This window comes from Rhinoderma darwinii, chromosome 8, assembly GCF_050947455.1.
Source record: "Rhinoderma darwinii isolate aRhiDar2 chromosome 8, aRhiDar2.hap1, whole genome shotgun sequence".
Taxonomy (NCBI): domain Eukaryota; kingdom Metazoa; phylum Chordata; class Amphibia; order Anura; family Rhinodermatidae; genus Rhinoderma; species Rhinoderma darwinii.
In genome coordinates, this window is record NC_134694.1 from 62,045,839 (window position 1) to 62,059,478 (window position 13,640).

Sequence of the window (13,640 nt, forward strand, 5' to 3'; positions counted from 1 at the left end):
TTGCTTTTGTAAAGCCCCTGTGGGACCAAAACAGTGAAAAAATTGACTCCATTTGGGGAAACTACACCCCTTGAGGAATTCATCTAGTGGTGTAGTGAGCATTTTGTCTCCACGGGTGTTTCATAGATTTTATTAGAATTTGGCAGTGAAAATAAAAATTAAAATATTAAAATATTTTCCAATAATACGTAGCTTTAGCTCAAAATTTTTATTTTTCTCAACAAACAAAGGAGAAAAAGCACCCCAACATTTTTACAGCAAATACGGAAAAACCCCATATGTGGTCATAAACTGCTGTTCGGGCACACGGTAGGGAAGGAGTGCAGATTTTGCTGGATTGATTTCTGGCCATTATGTCGCATTTGCAAAGCCCTTGTGGGACCAAAACTGTGAAAACCCCCCCAGAAGTGACCCCATTTTGGAAACTACACCCCTCAAGGTATTCACCTAAGGGGGGAGTGAGAATGTTAACTCTGCATGTGGTTTACAGAAATTAGTGTACATTCGATGATGCAGAGTGAAAATGGCAATTTTTCCAATGACATGACAAAATGTGGTGCCCAACTTGTACCACCATGAAAAGATAGCTCTCTAATTATTATGCTGTGTTTCCCGATTTTAGAAACACCCTACATGTGGCCCTAATATTTTGCCTGGACTGACAGGGCTCAGGAGTGAAAGAGTACAATGTAAAATTGAGGCCTAATTTGGCGACTTACAAAGTATTGGTTCATAATTGCAGGGCTGTGATGTGAAATAATAAAAAAAACAAAACCCTGAGAAGTGACCCCATTTTGGAAACTACACCCCTCAAGGCATTTATTAAGCGGTGTAGTGAGCATTTTCACCTCACAGGTCTTTTCCATAAATTATTGCGCTGCGGATGGTGCAAAGTAACATTTTTATTTTTTTTCCCTATATATGCCATTTCAGTGGCAAATATGTCGTGCCCAGCTTATGCCACTGCAGACACATGCCTCAAAAATTGTTAAAAGGGTTCTCCCTGGTTTGGCGATGTCATATATGTGGAAGTGTACTGCTGTTTTGGCACACTGTAGGGTTCAGAAGGGAGGGAGCGCCGTTTGGCTTTTGAAGCATAGATTTTGCTTTGTAGTAGTTTTTTGTTTGGTATTTTTAGTTTATAATGTGGGGGCATATGTAAACTGGGCAGAGTACATCAGGGGCACAGTCAGGTGGTATTATAATGGGATAATAAAAATAAAATAATCCATAGATGTGTGTTATGCTGTGAAGCAATTCTTTCTGAACAGGCCGGTGTGCACTGATAAATGTCCTTTCTTATCCCCTTTTGTTCTGCACCTTTGCAGTTTGGGGAATTTTGCTGGGAAAGTGTTGTCCTGGTATAATATGGGTGCCTTCGCTTCCAGCAGATATGTTTGGGCCCTCTTCCCGGTTCCCTAATTTTAGGGCTTTGTTAAATCGCCGCTTGAAACAGAAGAAATGTTCCCCTCGGGCCTGCACAACTGCATATTTTTCTTTCCTGAATGGGAGCCTTAACTTATTTTAAATTTTCATATACGTAGTGGTTTATTTTTGCGTGCTTTAGTTTTTATTGGTACCATTTTGGGGTACAGGTGAATTTGATCACTTTATCCCTTTTTTATTTTATTTTTTGGGAGAGACAAGGTGACCGAAAAACAGCAATTCTGGCATAGTTTTTTTATATATATATATATATATATATATATATATATATATATAGCGTTCACCACGCATTATAAATTACATGTTAACTTTATTCTGTGGGTCCGTACGATTCCGGCGATACCAAATTAGTTTTAAAATTTTTTGCATAATAAAATTACTTCTGTAAAAATAATGTATGGTCTGTCGCCATGTTAGTCAATGAAGCTGTATGAGGGCTCTTTTTTGCGAGATAAGCTATAGTTTTTATAGGTACAGTTTTTGGATACATGCGACTTTTTGATCACTTTTTTATTTAAATTTTTGGAAGGCAAGGTGACCAAAAAAACAGCAAGTCTTTTTAGGTCTTTTTCTTACGGTGAAACTAAAGGTTTATTTATTTTCTTTCAATAATAAATAATTTGATAAGGGTAAAAGGGTGATTGTGTTTTATTTTATTACTTGAAACTTTTTATTTTTTAAAACTTTAATTTTTTTTTATTTTTTTAGGCTCTTATTTTTGGTCCCAGTAGGGGACTTGAAGGTCCAATTTTTTTATTGCTGTTCTAATACATTGCACTAACTAAAGCCTTTTAGGCCCTGCCTTCGAGCGGGGTATAGGAGGCCTCCATAGCTGGCAGACCGGGAGGCCAGTATTAGGCCTCCGGTTGCCATTGCAGCCACTGGCAACCTAGCGATCACGGTGCTGGTGTGCCCTGTGGCTAAAAACACTTCAGATGCTGCTATCTCTATTGAGCGCAGCATCTAAGGGGTTAATCGACCTGATCGGAGGCTAGCTCTGGTCCTAGCCATTACAACTGGATGTCAGTTGTAACCTACATCTGACTCCTGAGCCCGCACTATCACCGCGACGTAACTGTACTGCGCTTTGCGGGAACACCTGCCTAAGAGTGCCGTATATATACGGCAGCTGTCGGAAAGGGGTTAATCCTTTACAGAAAGTAAAGAAAAAAGGAATATTAGGCTGTTCATAAAAATAGCAGTGCCAGCATTTTTCTTTAAAAACTACAAAATGTAATGTAAAAAACTGAAAAAATATTTTAGATTTCACTTTACTGAAATAATATTTAGTGGCATAAACATTGTTTCTGAGAACTGCTTGACATCTGTGTTGCGTGGAGTCGACCAATTTCTGGCCCCTCTGCACAGGTATCCAGTCCAGGAAGATTGGACGACATGCCACAGTTCTTCTGCATTTTTGGGGTTTGCCTCATAAACCGCATTTTTTATGACACCCCACAAGTTCTCTATGGGATTGAGGTCAGAGGATTGGGCTGGCCACTCCATTACCTCAATCCTGTTTGTCTGTAACTAAGATGTCGTTCACTTACTAGTGTGTTTTGGGTCTTTATGTTGAAACACCCATTTCAAGGGCATTTCTTCTTCGGCATAGGGCAACATGATCTCAAGTATTTTGATATATTCAAACTGATCCATGATCCCTTGTATGCGATAAATAGGCCCAACACCATGGTATGAGAAACATCCCAATATCATGATTTTTGCAGCACCATGCTTTACTTTCCTTAGTGTACTGTGGCTTGAATTCAGTGCTTGGGGGTCGTCTGACATACTGTCTGCGGCCACTAGATACAGACATTGCTTGGGTGGAGTGAGCTTTTAGATTTTCTGGGGGATTAAGATATTCGCTCTGGTAAATTTCGATAATGGCTTTCTTAATCCAGTTTGCTATGCTAGTTTTGGGAGCTTTTTTGCCTTTAATTGATCCCCAGAACTGGACAAAGATTTTGAGCTAATTCAACAAAGACAAACGAGGCAGCACATCCAAAAGAAGTGAGGAATTTATTCACCCAAATATGCAACGTTTAAATCCAATAGGAAAGATCCTATTGGATTGAAACGTTGCATATTTGGGTGATTAAATTCCTCACTTCTTTTGGGTGTGCTTCCTTGACTCTCTTTAATGGATTAGATAAAAATCTTTGTTCAAAGGACTTTGGATCAGGTTCTGTTGAGGCTTGCACCCATATTGTCCTGTATCTGGTGCTGTGATACCCCATTGTTTGACAAAGATTTTGATCTGTCCTCCAAGAATCTGTCAATTCTAAGTATTTTAGTATGGTTCTGCGTACATCCAGTCAGTGAAACTCTTCTTCCTTTTTATTTTTAGGATTTTGACAGAAATATGGGAGTACAATGTCCTGGGACATGTGGAATTCTGATACCACTTTTGGTGGGAAAGTGGGGACTGGACAAAAAACTATTTGGTCTTCCATAATCCTCAGATATGGTTCTCTTATGGAGAGGGCTTGAATTCCTACTACTCTGCGTTCCGTAGTAATGGCCACTAGAGGAGCTGCTTTCCAAGACAGTCTCCTAATTTCAGTAGGAGGTTCAACTTCTTTAATACAATATTTAGGTCCCAGATAGGGACTAGAATCCTCTTCTTTAGAGACAGCCTGTAGGCTCCTACAAATAATCTTTTAATCCATCTGTGGGAAGCAAGGTCCTGATCGAAATATGAACTCGGGGCTGATATCTGCACTTTTAGCGTATTTGGTTTTAATCCCTTTGCAAGTCCTGCTTGTAGGAAGTCCAGAATTTTTGCTATGTTGGGATGAAGAATATTTGGGTTTTTATCCCCACACCAGGAAAGTATTTCTTCCAAACCTTATTATAAATTGCATTGGTCCTTTCTTTCCTACTTTTTTTGCAGCGTATTTATTACCGATTCAGATAGTCCCTTTTGATTTTAGGATGGAGACTTCAGAAGCCAGGCTGCTAGTTGGAGTCTTGGAGGGTGTCACGTAGGGTTCGTGGACGCACTAGGATGTACCGCCTTGGCGGTATGGCAGCTGGCCAACAGGGCGCAGGTCACAGTGTATAGTTCGTATAGGGTACCTGTGGCAGCTCGGACAGTAGTAAGACCGGCTCGGCTGGGACTAGGCAGCAGGTAGACGTCAGGCATGGAGTAGTAGGACAGGCGTGGAATACAGCACGGCACTTGACCAGGATAGCACGGGATACAGGAACACTGGAAACTGGAAAACACTAGACCACCATATGCTTAGACAAACTAGGATATGACAAACAATGCTCAGGCATCGAAGCAAGGGGCTGAGCTCTTATAGTCCAGGGCGCTCATGGGCTGATTACACATTAAAGTCCGGTGCGCGCGCTGCCTCTTTAACAGTGGGCATGAGCGTGCACACGCAACCTGCGGGACCCGGCCGAGGTGAGTAGAAGTGAGGAGACTGGGGCCAGCGCTCGCAGACCCATGGCAGCGGCCGTCAGGAGGTGAGTGAACCTGATGGCCCGCAGCCATGGACATGACAGAGGGTCTGTATATAGGATTGGTCCTTGATGTAGTATCCATGGTTCTGCTAGTTTTAGACTGTTTAACAGTCCGAACCAAGCTCTTTTTGGCCAGATGGGGGCAAATAAGATCACCTTTTGTTTTCCCTAGCCTGATCTTTTGTAAGGTCTTTGGTACCAGGGGAATTGGAAGAAAAGCATAGGCAAGTTGGAATCTCCAATTGTGAGCCAATGCATCCACTCCAAAACTCTTTTCTCTTTGATTTAGAGAAAAGAATAGAGGAGTTGTGAGTTTTTGTGGTTCACAAATAAATCGACTTCCGGAAGTCTCCACTTCTGAGTTATTTGGAGATGGACTTCCTGCTTTAGGCAACACTCGGTTGGATCTAAATTCTTTAGACTTAAGAAGTCTGCCTGGATGTTGGAGGAACCTTTTGTGATGGAGGTCTGAGAGCGATAATAATCGAGGCTTTGCCCAAGAATATTTTGGCCTGCTAGGATCTGCAGGTTTTTCGGTCTGGTACCTCCCTGATGTATCAGGTATGCAATTGTCGTCATATTGTCTGAATAAATTCTCACGTGAGAGTTTTGGAGAAGATGTTCTGTTACCCTTAGATACTCCAGGACTGCTCTTAATTCTCTGAAATTTGATGAATGATGACTTTTATTTGCTTTGGCAAAACTCCTTGAAAGGATCTTTGATCCTGTGGTGCGCGCCACCCCCTTTTGCTTGCATCTGTAGTTATGGATTTTACTTGTTACAGGTGCCAATGGATTCCCTTTTTTAGATTGTTGGTTTTTAACCACCACAGGAGAGCGTTTTTTACTGATCTTGTCAGTAATATATTTCTGTCTAGGAAAAGATGAGATCTGTTCCACTGAGATCAGGTCCGCTAAAACTCTGGAATGAGCCTGAGACCAGGCCACAGCATGGATACAAGATGTCATGGACCCTAGGACTAACATTTCTGTCCTTATGGATACCTTCCTTTTTTAGTAGTAGATAACTTAATTTCTATTTTTGAAAAATTATGTTCTCCTGTGGGAGAAAAGACATTTGTTTGTGGGAGTCTAAAAGAATCCCTAGAATTTTTTTGTTTTTGTTTTGAGGGAGACAGGTCGGATTTTTATTTTTCATATTTATACTCCAACCCAGACCTCGTAGGACCTTGTGTCTGGATGACCTGGTTTTTTAGACAGGCCACAACTGTTGCTACTAAAGAGAAGGCCGTCTAAATAAGGAATGGTGTGAATACCCTGAAGTCTGAGGAAATCCACTATCTTCACCAACATCTTTGAGAATATTCTGGATGCTGATGATATTCCAAATGGGAGGGCATTGAACTTATAATGCACTACTTTTTGATCTTCAAATATGTCAAATCTTCTGAATTTTTGATATCTCTGATGGGTAGGGATGTGGTAGTATGCATCCTGTTGGTCTATTGTAGCCATCATAAAATCTTGTCCTATCAGTGGAATTGTAGATTTTTATTCCATTTTGAACTTGCGTTAAGTTACAAATCTGTTTAGGGGTTTTAGATTTATGATTATCCTGTAGGATGAGTTGGGGGTTTTTAACTAGAAAAAGTCGGGAGTAGTGACCTAATCCTCTTTCCATCGGAGGGACTGGTAAAATGACTTCCTGTTGTAATGACGGGGTAGGGAGACAGACAGGTGAGCCCTAATCTACCCACCACTCAGTCCCTGCCTACTTGCACGGCCCGTCCTAGGCGACAGCGTACAACTGGGCGACGGTCCCTACGCTCAATATCTGTACGACAGACAAGGGTACACAGAAGCTAAGGGAAATGGGGCAGTTACCCACGGCAACACCGTGAGCAACAGGAGTAGTGAACGAGCCGAGTCAAACCAGGAGTGTACGAGGTACCAAACGCAGAGCAGGAGCGTAGTCAGTAAAGCCAGGTTCAAAATGAAGCAAGGTCAATAATAGCAGGAGCAGCAGAGCCAGGAAACAGGAAAGAATCACAGGCAAAGACGAGCAGGAAATGAAGGTATAAATAGGCCGAGGGCGGGAGCTAGAACCGTCTGGCCAGGCTGTCATAGGTTCTCCCAATCCTGAGCCTACCAGCCTGAGTGGTAGCAGATCGAGTCACTCTATCAGACCTAGGAGCAGGTGTAGACTGATTAACCACGGGCGTCGACACAGAAGCTGTGTCTGGCAGATCCTTTACACCTGTGCTAACAATTTTTGAAGACCTCTTAGTACTATTTTTTTGTGTAGAATCTTGAAGGGATGTGATAACCATATTTCTGGGGGGGGGGGGGGATAGGAGGTGAACTCTATTTTGAATCCTTCTACCGAAGGATCTACTGTTTTTTGTTATTACCTTACACTGTTCTAGGTGTTTAGAGATTCTCCCCCCCCCTCCCAATTTTGGTGTCATTGTTTATCCTGGTATGGTTTATTTTGGTTAAAGAAGATGTTTCTGCCTTTTCCACCTTTTTGATAACCCCATCTATCTGTTTTCACTTTCCCTCTCCAGTTTTGTGACTGACCATGAAAGGGACGAGAGGATGGTTCCTTCCTGGGAACTTTAGGTTCCGAAAGTGTCTCTCTTATAGGTCACCTTTTCCAAGATATTGTCTGGCCCAAACACGTATTCCCCTTGGTAGGGGATAGCACATAGCTTGGTTTTAGACAGAGGGTCACCGGTCCACATTTTTAGCCAGAGGGCCCTTCTGGTTGTATTAGAAAGAACCTCTGTTCTTAAAGCAATCTTAATGGATTCCGCTGAGGCATCAGCTAGGAACCCTGTTGATTTGGCTAGTATGGGAATGGAGGTGATTATGTCCTCTCTAGGGGTCCCTTCCCTGAGGTGAACTTATAACTGGTCTAACAATCTTTGCGACGCAGGTAGCTCCTATGTTTACCTGAAGAAAGGCAGAAGAAGCTTCCCATGACTCTTTCAATAGGCTTTTTCAGCCTTTCTATTTAGTGGGTCTTTTAATTAGGAAGAATGTTTAAAGGGTAGAATAGTTTTCTTACCCACTTTGGCAACCTGGATGTAAATTTTTGGGACTTCCATCCATTTTAATGTGTCTTCATTTAGCGTAAATCTATCTTTTAACTCCGCTGGCAGAGACACTTGTTTTTCTGGAAAATTCCATTCATCTTCAATGAGAACTTGAAGATTTTCATGGCTAAGAAAGCATAGTTTCTTTTTGTGCCTGTACAGCAAACCTTTCATCATGGATTGCACGAGTTTCTTCTATCACTTGTACCCCCCATAGTGCTTTTTACTGCACTAAGAAGTTCTTGCATATTTTCACTTGAAAAGTAATACTTTTCTTCTTTTTGGGGAGCAGAAGGTCCCGGTAGTTCCCCTTCCTCAAGGATATCACCTGATATGGAGGGAAGGTAACTACCCCCTTCAGACCCTGAATCCTCTTCTACCACAGTTTTCCTTTTCTTAGGTTGGGAAGGGGGCTGAGAGGGAAAATATGCCTGAGAGAAAGAAAGAAGATTGAATCTACTGCTTGACCATCCCCTTAATCTCCTCCATAAATGACGGTTGTTCATCACTGATGATATTTTCTCTGTGCAGGAATGGAATAGGGTTTATTTGTTAGCCGATGATAGCTTTTTATAGCACATTTACGAGATGGGGGTTCTCTCTTCATCTTCCCAGATCTCTCACACTGAAACAATAAGGAGGGGAACAGTTAGGTAACTAAACCCATACAACCATTCCCATAACAAGAATACTTACTGGGTTGGGAAATGCTAGGCTCTATCACACCGGGTTTGGAGGCAGATTTCTCAGATTCCAACATGGTACAGGCAAGAGAGGTAGGACCGTTGTATCACTCCTGAGAGAATGAGGCCTCATGTCCGGGTGACTTTTAACCTGGATCACCGGGACTAGCGTGATGTCTACCAATTGGTAGCGCGCTCCTCCTCTGCTTGCTCCTGGAAGCTCTAATCGCTGCAATTGCAGCCTATTCCATGCAGACACCGGTAACAGTGCGCCGCCATGACACTTCCGGCGTCCACATACACGTCACTCGTTAATGCCAGAAGTAACGTAAGCGTGTGTTCCTACTGTGGAACGCACACTGTGAACAGCAGGATTCCCATTCATAGGGGGAGCGCACGACTGGGGAGCTCAGGGAGGACCAGAGCCAGCAGAATTTTTCACATCCGCTTTACTCGAAGGTGCCGGAGAGGTGAACAGGGTCCCAAATTCGAGGAAGATGGGAGCAGTGATTTAAAATGGACGATTTTCAATTTGATAATTTAATACAGTTTCTCTAAATAACTTTTTAACATATATTGCTATAATTATTGTACGTGATTTCACAACTTTTAACCTCTGCAAATAATACTTTTTTTTTTTTAATCATAAATACAATTTGAAAAATGTCTATATAATTAGAACTTCTGTGTTCCCGCAGGGAACAGGTTAACAATCTATAATCCATTATATACTGCATGCACTAACAGCCAACCTCTGCCCGTCACCCCCTCAGCCGGTCTCCGACATTGCAGGTGAGAGCAGTGTAAATTGCAGCAGGGCCCGGCAGATAGCGCTGAGCAAGCACTCTGGTGGGAGATTACATTATATAGTCTGAAGTGTGAGCAGGACTCTGTGTAGTACCGACCCCACGATGGGGGTGTTAAATAAATTACATTAAGGCCCGATTTACACTACCCTAAAAAATGATCCGTGTGTCAGCCGGATTTCTCAGCCCAACCGCGGTACATGTGAACGGGACTCCTGGCATCATAGTCATTTAGGCTGCAGTCACACGACCGTGAAAAAAGATAGCCACTAAAAACAGATCAATTGTCCGTTTTTCATGTCCAGTTCCGTACTGTATCCTTTTGTTCACTACAGAACAGCAGTTCAATTGGGAAGAGGAGACCGTACGGGGCGGACCAGGCAGTGACGAGGCGGCGGGGCGGAGCAGAGCTTCCTCCTACAGCACAGTGGCACTAAAGAAGCTATTCAACGATTCTGTTAAAAAAACAATCGTGAGAGCACTTGAGGGCGAATTAATCAAATTAATTTGATCGCGCAGCTCTAAGGGTATGTGAGAAAAATTCTATGTGGGGTGAAATGGGAAAAAAACAGAAATTCCGCCATTGTTTTTTGGGTTTCGTTTTTATGGCGTTTATCATGTGGTAAAAACGACATGTTAACTTTCTTTTACGGGTTAATACAATTACGGCGGTAGCAAATTTATATAGTTTTTTACTGCTTTTCAAAGAAAAAAACGATTTGTTCAAAAAATGCTTTGTCGCCACATTCAGAAAGCCATAATTTTTTGTACCCTGTCGATTGAGCAGTTTGAGGGCTTATTTTTTGTGGAACGAGCTGTAGCTTTTATTAGGACTACATGTGAGTTTTTGATTACTTTTTCTTCAGTCAAAAAATAGCAATTCTAGCAGTTTTTAATTTATTTTATTTTTTTACATCGTTCACCGTGTGGACTAAATAACGCTATATTGTTCGGACTTTTACAGATGCAAAGATACCAGTTATGTTAATTTTTATTTTATTTTTACATTGCACTTGTGGAAAACATTTTTTTTTATATATTATAAAAACTTTAACTTTTTTTTTTACTGATCCCCCCCCCTAGGGAACTTGAACCAGCAATGGATAGCTTGAATGACGTACTGCAATACTAATGTATTGCAGTATATCGTTCTACCGACTCTCCAGTGAAGCCCTGTCGGAGGATCTGCCCTCTTTGTAATGCTGTCGCGGTCGCGATAACTGCAGCATCTAAGGCGTTAAACCAGACGAATCCAAGTGATCTGTGATTCGCCCATTTCAGTGAGGTGTCGGCTGTATTACACAGCTGACATCCGCTGAGCATAAAGCGCAGTCAGCACGTGAGTCCGCTCCATATTTCCCTTTAACGCTTATGACGTACATGTACAAGATAATGGTTTATTAGCAAATGGCATCTGAGATCACTGTTGTGGGCAATACCCCCTCTCTATGAAGTTCTCACTGTACGGTCTTTATAGTGAGGACAATATGCAGGGAATATTTGGATAAAATATACATTCTGGAAATTCCTGCCCCATGGCAAGCCACGCCCCAAAAAGCCCTCTCCTATTTTCAGCCAAACCCCGATAAATCATGTGCTGCCAAAGCCAAGGTGTCCTTTAAAAAACTTTCCAAATATTGGCAACTATGGTCGCTGGGTGCAGATGGGCTGACAGAGGTAGCCCCCTCCCTCTGTAAAACTCCTTAGATGCCTGGTCGTTACTGTCCATGGCATCTAGGGGGGGCAGGCGGGGCATGTTCCCCAGGCACAATTAGGTGGCAGGGAATGGGGGGGGGGGGGGTGCTGTGGCAGAGCAGCTGATCGCTGCCGATAGGTGCCCTGTATGTCGGGCACCAGCCATCAGCGTTAGGAAGAGCCAGGAGTTCATGCGGCGGCGTTCTGACTGGGGTTTGTGACTGCCCGGGAGTGGACCAGTCCAGTGACCTGACCTCACTGGTCCACTCCCGGGCTGTCACCGACCCTAGTCAGAAGGAACTCCGCCACTGCCTGCGCCGCTCCTCCAGTGAGTCACGTCAAGCAGAGCGGAGAGTAGTAGCTCTCGGCTCTATTTACAGTGTGGTGCTATTTACAAGGGGTGGGGAGTGTGGCGCTATTTACAAGGGGGTGGTGGGCTGTGTGTGGCGGCACCTTCTACAAGGAGGGCTGTGTTGGTGCTGTTTACAAGGGGGGGGGGGCTGTGTGGCCCTGTTTACAAGGGGTGGGGGGGTCAGTGTGGCGCTATATACAAGGAGGGCTGTGTGGCGGCACTATCTACAAGCGGGGGGCTGTGTGGCCTCTAATTTATTGGCAAAAACCGAGATAGCAACATGAATCAATGTATCCCATTAGAAGAAATGCAAAAATAGAGTATGTCTGAACTTCAAATGGGTTGATTCAAGGGTGTAAAACCCAAACAGCATCACTACTAAATATATAGAACCAAAAGAGAGAGAATGGATGCTGGGAACCAAGAAAGTATTGAAAATACAAAAATATTTGAAAAAAATATGAATCTCACAATTGGAATGGTGCAGGATATGTATACTATGATATTATGAAGAAGTCGACCTAATTACATAAGTCAGGTGTGACAGAGGCAAATAAATTTATATAGTAAATGTCATGAACACATAAATAAGCATCTACAAACCATTTCAAGTAGTGGCTAGTGTTATAATCATGACATGAAAGCCTGTGTGCCATACATATATTGTGCTGCGGAAAGACCGGAGATAGAGGAGTATATTCCACCAAGAATTAGGATGTAGTATAGACGTTTAAACATACCCATTATCGAGAGACGGAGTAACCACAACTGAGCTCCACCCCCAACGCGCGTTTCGGCGCTAATGCCTTCGTCTGACTTATGTAATTAGGTCGACTTCTTCATAATATCATAGTATACATATCCTGCACCATTCCAATTGTGAGATTCATACATGTTTCATGCACTATTTGTGCATATTTAGACCAATTCCCAGCTGAGTATCCATGTTTTTATTGTTGGTCTATGGATTCTTTTATTATTGTATAAATTAACTATGTGAATAAAATATGTTTGTATTTTCAATACTTTCTTGGTTCCCAGCATCCATTCTTTCTCTCATTTATTGGGATGGCAACCTTAGGCCTTCTTTACACGAACGTGTTAAACGTCCGTGGGACGCCCGTTGAGACAGTGGCCGTCCCACGGACCTATGTAATTCAATGTGAAGGGTCCGTGGGAAAATAGGACATGTCTGTTCTTTTCACACATCACTCCATAGACTCTCAACTATGGGGGATGCCCCGGGTGCAGGTGAACCTAGCTACGCCTGTCTCAGGGGTGAAATGGGCAGGATTGACGGTAACTTAGATCACGGCCGTGGCTGTCGGCTGTATATTAAACATGCTGTATGAACCATCAAGTGAACATATCGTTATGTCTTATTGTGTAATGGTACGTCCAATTGCGGGAAGGGGTTAAATGTTTTTGAGAAACTGATGGAAAAACGAATGTCAATATCAAAGTGAGCAATATCAAAATTCATAAAGTGTAAGCTCTTGTGAGCAGGACCCTCACTCATCTTGTTTGAACTATTAATGCGTTTTGTCACTATATAATGTCTGAAATCGTCTGTACCCGTTCCCTCTGGGGGCAAGGATAGGTAAGTATTGCTTTTTTGATTTATTTAATTTCCATTCCCTAAAAAAAAGAAATGTCACAGGCCGGGTAACCCCTTTAAACCGTATGCAGCAAGTTCTTAAAGGGATAGTTTCATCTTAGACATTTATATCCATGGGATATGACATAAATGTGTAATGGATGCAGACACCAACTCTTGGACCCGCATCCATCTCCAGAACAGGGGTCATCTGACCCCCAGTCCAGCCTGGCGAGGTGGCCACACCCTGGAGGAGAGTGAATGGCGAGGTGGCCACACCCTGGAGGAGAGTGAATGGCGAGGTGGCCACACCCTGGAGGAGAGTGAATGGCGAGGTGGCCACACCCTGGAGGAGAGTGAATGGCGAGGTGGCCACACCCTGGAGGAGAGTGAATGGCGAGGTGGCCACACCCTGGAGGAGAGTGAATGGAGAGGTGGCCACAAATGTGCACAGCTTTCCCTTAATTCCCATCGGAACTACAGAGACACCCGAGTATGTTGGAAATCCGCATCTATCAAACACCTAGG